A 6,745-nucleotide genomic window follows, 5' to 3' on the forward strand; every position below is an offset into this window, starting at 1 on the left:
AGACATCCCTTCTGAAAATCATATTGTCGTTGACCATTATTTGTATGAATCTGCTGCTTTTTCTTTTTTCTTTTTTTTTTTATGTAAATACGCATGAATAAAACTACATACACATTTACCTCAAAGTAACTTTTTAGAACTTGCTGCATATATATGAATATATATAAATATAAATAAATATATTTTATTTTTTTATTTTTTTGAGTTATCTCTCTCTTAGTTTATTTTAGTTTTTAAAAAATGTGTTGTATGTATTCTGAGCTGCCTGTTTTTTTTTCTTTGTTCACAAAAGAAGCAACTTAAAAGCCGACTGGCCTCTCCTCCATCTACATTGGTGCAAACACTTACTGACAGTGTTTACTTTTTTTTTTTTTTTATCAAATGTCTATTGTCAGTGATGAATGTATTTATTTGTTTGATCCTGTTTTCACTTTTTAAGCATTCACTTTGGGTGAGACGACATGTCTTTAGGGTCTGAGTTTATTCTGTTGTAGTAAGCTGAGAGGTAAATAAAATAAAAAAAAAATGACACAAGCGATAGATCATTTTCAAACCTGTGAAGACGTAGACATGAGGAATGTATTTCTCCATGAAGTGTCCATCATAAAGGATGCATCCCACATCGTTTTTGTAATCTTATCTCACTCAAAGCATGCATGTGCTCTGGATCATGTGTTCCCTGTCACAGACTCTTGAAGGCTGTTTGTCGATTTTAAATGTTCTCTGTCTGTACGCCTCTGCCTGCCGATACAGGAAGGGACCTTTTAGAATTGTGTCAAAGGCTTTCAAGGTTGTGTTTCTGTACTGAAAGCTGCCGTGTTGTTGTGCGCTGCGATTCAAGGCTGCCGGTCCGTTCCGTTTTTTTTATTTTATTTGCAAATGCCCAACAGAGCCAAAGGTTTTTCCTAAGAAACACTCACTCATGTCCTCATCACTGCAAGATCGCATCTTTTTAAGCTTTATAAAATGCACTTTCTAAGTTCTCACTGAGGTCCTTTACGCGGGCGATTTACATCTTATCAGTTATTTACAGATCGCAAAGTTTACTTGAGTTGTGAAGCTTTAAGTAAATGCAAAGATTAGGACTCACACTTGTTTGCTGCTAATGTGTAGTTCCGATTCTACATATCCCAGATAGTATTATATGTTGTTTTTGTTAAATGTTGCCTCTTGTCAACATAACTGGTAAGTGTAAGGGACCTCAACTTACCAAACCAACCCAAACTAACTAAACCAAAGCCAGATTTACAAGCACGTGCATAGCAGGTGGGCATGTTTCCCATATGTTTTTACTTAAACGCCATATTGCATTGCTAGTCTGTCCACCATACGTGTTCTACTTAAGCATTCCAATAACTTTATATGCTGATTAATATTTATTTTCGGTTTGAATGAGAGCAGGACGTCAGATTAGAGAGGAATATGGAAGAAAAAAGACATCAGTCACCAGAAGGAGCATTAGTTTGGGGCACTGCGTGTACCGCGTGTATGTTTTCGGTCGGCCTTGAACGCGGCTCGCGGACAACACGGCGGTTTTACGTTCCTCAGAGAGCTTGTATTCAGGTCAGAGCTACATGCAGCTCGAATTCAGTTTCATGTGAATAAACAAGTGTACAGAGCTCATCTCACGTTCACAGTCTTAATGTACAGCTACGAGAAGTCATTTTAGAATCTTTTCATTAAAATCTTGATCAAAAAATGCTGGGTTCTCTGTGTGTCCTTGTGTGTTTGAGTTCTTTTGCTTTTATGACTTACAGTGGAAGTAAATGGGGTAATGCAAGTCTTTTCCTTTAAGATCGCTGTGAAATAAATATTTTTGACCTTGTTTGTGGAAAGTTACACTCCAATATTTTAACTGTCTTTACCATGCAAAGCCAGAAAACTCTGTATCTTCAGCAAGGTCCATGCAATGATGCAGGAAAATGACTGATTTGGTCATAAGTGCTTTAGCAAAAATATGTGGTATACCATCTTTTTGTGCCCTCAAAGTGCCCTATATACTTCTATTGGTTTGCTTTATATACTTTTAAAATTGGCATGCCAAAATGAAACTTGTGTGATAGAATCGCTTTATAGCTCGAAAGAATCCATTCAAGTGATTTAACAAAAATGTGCAGTACCTCATCTTTTTATGCCCTTAAAGTGCCCCGTTTACTTTAATTGTAAGTTTGCTTTAATGCATTGTTTTGCCTTTTAAAATTGGAGCAAAATTTGTTGATTTATGTGATACAATCACTTTTTGACTTGTTTATGCAACTATCTTGACCATGCAAAGCCAGAAATTTCTTACTTTAGCAAGAACCATGCAATGATGAAGGATAATGACTTTTTACAAAGAGGAAACTCCAAACACAGGAATTACACAGGTGATGAATAACCAGAAGTTCATCTGCCTAAAACAGTAGTCTTAAATGACAATTTGGACAACTATAGTTTAATTATCTTAAGGAACAATCCATGCAAGTGCTTTAAAAAATATGTGGTACCTCGTCTTTTCGTGCCCTCAAAGTGCCCCATTTACTTCAATTGTAAGTTTACTTTAATGCATTGTTTTATTTTATATAATTTTAAAATTAGTTCAAAACATAAGACTTGGGTGATAGAATCGCTTTTTGACGTTATCTATGGAAAGTTGTAATCCAGTATTTCAACTGTTTTGACCATGCAAAGCCAGAAAACACTAACGCTTTAGCATGATTTATGCAGTGATGCATGAAAATGACTCTGCTTGGATTTTCCCATGCAAACATTAAATATGCAAGTGATGAATAACTAAAAGTTAGATTGCCTAAAACAAGTCTGAAATGATGATTTGGACAACTTATATATATATATATATATATATACAGAGGGGGTCTGAATACTTTCCGTACCCACTGTATATATATATGATTCAGAAAAATCCAAGCACAGTCAGGAATTACACAGGTGATGCATAACTAGAAGTTCGACTGCCTAAAACAGTAGTCTTGAATGTTGTTTTGGACAATATTATGGTTTTGTTTTTTTTAAAAGAAGAATCCATGTAAGTGCTTTAACAAAAATATGTAGTACCTCATCTTTTTGTTCCATCAAAGTGCCTTATTTGCATCTAGTATAAGTTTGCTTTAATGCATTGTTTTGCTTAATACACTTGAACTTGGTGCAAAAATTACACTTGTGTGATAGAATCACTTTTTGACCTTGTTTATGCAAAGTTGTAACTGAATATTTAAACTGTCTTGACTATGCAAAGCCTGGTCAAAAAAAAAAACACCTAACTTTAGCATGATCCATGCAATGATGCAGGAAAATAGCTTTACATAGGGGAAAAATGCATACAGTAATTATGCAGGTTGCAAATAACTAATTGTGTTAAATTTTTTTTAAGGAATATTCCATGTAAGTGCTTTAATAAAAAATATGTGGTACCCTGCCTTTGTGCACCATTTAATTCCATTGCAAGTTTACTTTAATGCACTGCATAATGTGTTAATTTATATGCATCGTTCATTGAATTGAAATTATTTTCTGTTGATTATAGTTCCAGGTTCAGCGATCTATTTACATTTAAAGCAACTGCACTTGAGTTTCTGCATCATCCAGAGGTGAATGCTGCAGGACGTGTTGCGTCGTAGAGACTGGGGGTCACCGATGATTAATGACGAGAGGGTGAGAGAGAGAATCAGGGCCCCTCCCCCCAGCCGGGCTCTAACAGCTATGGCACAAGGGGTCCGTCTGCCATCTGGGGGCCCCACTTGGAGCTTCACCAATCAGAGCCGCCAGCTCGCTCCTTCACCAGTCCTTTTCTTTCCCCTCTGCCTGGCCCTCTGCTCGGCATTCTCAGGGCCATTTAGACCGGCCCTCCTTTTGTTCCCCCACCAGGCTTGCCAGTGTATGTCAAGAGGCCAGCGTGCACCTCCCTACCCCGGTGGAAAAGAGGGTTGGCATTTTTATGGTTCTTGTGTGGCTGATTCTACGGGGCCATTAAGCCCCGCCTCAAGTGGTGTCACATGCCAAATGACCCTGAATGGGGTCAGTTTCAGGCACAATGAGTTGCATGTTGATGCCGCTTCCCCCCGCTCGGCCCGTCTGCTAAGTATAGATTAACTATAGACACATCTGCGAGGAGGCAAAATCACATGCAGATCTTGCAGGAAGCCCTTAAATGCATGAAAGGCCTTTCAGTGTCTAATGCCCATGATCGCGGCATCTGCTGTCCGATGCTAATTTGAATTCGAAAACTGGTTAAGGCGAGCAGGACTGTTGCTATTGGTCGTAGTTCGGGTTGGTGATTTGAATGAACTCCTACAACGTGGTATCACAGCTAATAAGGCCTATCTGGAGACATGGGCCAGTAAGAAACCACATAGACACATGTTAAAAGCTGCTCAGAACACCTTAGCAACCACATGCTAAAAACGTAATTCAGAATACCATAACAACTATACAGCAATAGGCTAAAAACCATTTAGAATACCTTAGCATTGATATAGCAACATGCTAAAAACCTCTCCGAATACCATAGCAACCATATAGAAACGGGCTAAAAACCATTCAGAACACCTTGGCAACCACATAGCAACATGCTAAAAACCACTCAGAAAACCTTAGCAACCATATAGCAATGTCTTTTGGCATCATTTGGCAAGCACCAAAAGCAACGGAAAAAATCTTGTATATAGAGGGTTGTTTTTGAATTTTATTATTGTCACACTTGTTCTTTGATTCTGTTTGATGTGCTCGTTTAGTGTTATATATTTGAATGTTTGGTGTAGAGCGTTGCGTCACATCGAGCATTTGTTCTCGTTTTATTTATTTGAATGTTTGGTGAAGAATGTTGCGTTAGTTCTCTTTTAGTGTTATTTGAATGTTTGGTGGTATTTATTTGAACGTTTGACGAAGAGCGTTGCATTGAGCGTTTGTTTTTATTTATTTGAATATTTGACGAAGAGCATTGCGTTGAGCATTTGTTTTTGTTTAGTGCTTTTTATTTGAATGTTTGGTGAAGAGTGTAATGTTGAGCGTTTGTTCTGGTTTTAGAGTTATTTATTTGAAAGTTTGGTGAAGAGCGTTGCGTTCAGCGTTTGTTCTCGGCGGTTTGCACCAGGTGTCTGTTCTCCAGTACAGCAGCTGCCCCTCCAACCCTGGATTAATGCAGGACAGAGATGGGGGGGATACACACGAGCCCGTCCCGTCCGGCAGAATCCAGTCTATTCTTCTCTTTCTTTCACGTTTGGTGAAGATCATTGTGTTAAATGTTTGTTCTAGTTTAGTGTTATGTATTTGAATGTTTGTTTATTCGAACATTTGGTGAAGAGTTTAGCATTGTTTAACAATGCTAAACTCTTCTTGTTTAGCATTGCGTTAAAGGTTTGTTCTTTTTGTTTAGTGTTATTCATTTGAATGTTTGTTTATTTGAACGTTTGTTGAAGAGCGTTGCATTGAGCATTTGTTCTTGGTTTGTGTTATTTGAACTTTTGGTGAAGATCATCGTGTTAAAAGTTTGTTCTTTTTGTTTAGTATTTTTTATTTGAATCTTTGTTTATTTGAACGTTTGGTGAAGATCGTTGCGTTGACAATTTGTTCTAGTTTAGTTATTTATTTGAACGTCACATTGAACGTCAAATTGAATATTTGTTCTCATTAAGTGATATTTATTTGAACATTTGGTGAAGTGTTGCATTGAGTGTTTTTTTCCTAGTTTCATGTTATTTGAATGTTTATTGGAACGTTTGGTGAAGATCATTGTGTTAAAAGTTTGTTCCTTTTGTTTAGTGTTATTTATTGGAACATTTGGTGAAGAGCATCACATTGAATGTTTGTTCTTGTTGTTTTAGTGTTATTTATTTGAATGTTTGATGAAGAACGTGACGTTGAACATTTCTCGGTTAAGTGATATTTCTTTGAGCGTTTGTTCTCGGCGGTTTGCACCAGGTGTCTGTTCAGCAGTACAGCAGCTGCCCCTCCAACCCTGGATTAATGCAGGACAGAGATGGGGGGGGATACACACGAGCCCGTCCTGTCCGGCAGAATCCAGTCTATTCTTCTCTTTCTTTCTTTCATTCTTTCTTTCACTGGGCTGAATGTAATGGCACAGACTGCCAGGCTGACAGAGCAACGGCCCAAAAGAAACGGCCCTACAGGTGGTGGGCACTGCGCGAGTTTAGCATATTGATCCTTTCACATGGACTCGTACAGCAGCCTCTCAGAGAGAGAAAGACGCTCTATTTACACTGTGCCATGGCGCTTCACAAAACAGGCTTTAGGGCAACACATAATGGGCTCCTTTGCCTGAGCTTGAAGGGCCACAAAGGACAGGGAGAAGAAAAAAAGGTTTAATGTGAAATTCTGATGCTTTTTTTTCTTTTTCTTTATTTTTCATCACACATGATGATGCTAGACTGAGTAATTCAAAGGTACAGTGGATTTTTGAAAGATGCAGGATGCTGAAATTGGTGCCATGACCTCTTGGCAGGTCTTCCAGCCAGTTCTATCAAATCTCTACAACTAATCCAGAATGCGGCTACAAGATTAGTCTTTAACGAGCCGCAAAGAATGCATGTCACACCTCTGTTCATCAATTTGCACTGGCTACCAATAGATGATCAAATTCAAGGCATTAATGTTTGCCTACAAAACCACAACTGGCTCTGCACCCCTGTACCTAAATTCATTACTTCAGACTCATGTGCCCTCTAGAAGCTTGCGTTCTGCAAGTGAACGTCGCTTTATTGTGCCATCCCAAAGAGGCACAAAATCACTT

The sequence above is a fragment of the Sinocyclocheilus anshuiensis genome, unplaced genomic scaffold (genome assembly GCF_001515605.1).
Source record: "Sinocyclocheilus anshuiensis isolate Anshui unplaced genomic scaffold, SAMN03320099.WGS_v1.1 scaffold690, whole genome shotgun sequence".
In the NCBI taxonomy this organism is placed as follows: domain Eukaryota; kingdom Metazoa; phylum Chordata; class Actinopteri; order Cypriniformes; family Cyprinidae; genus Sinocyclocheilus; species Sinocyclocheilus anshuiensis.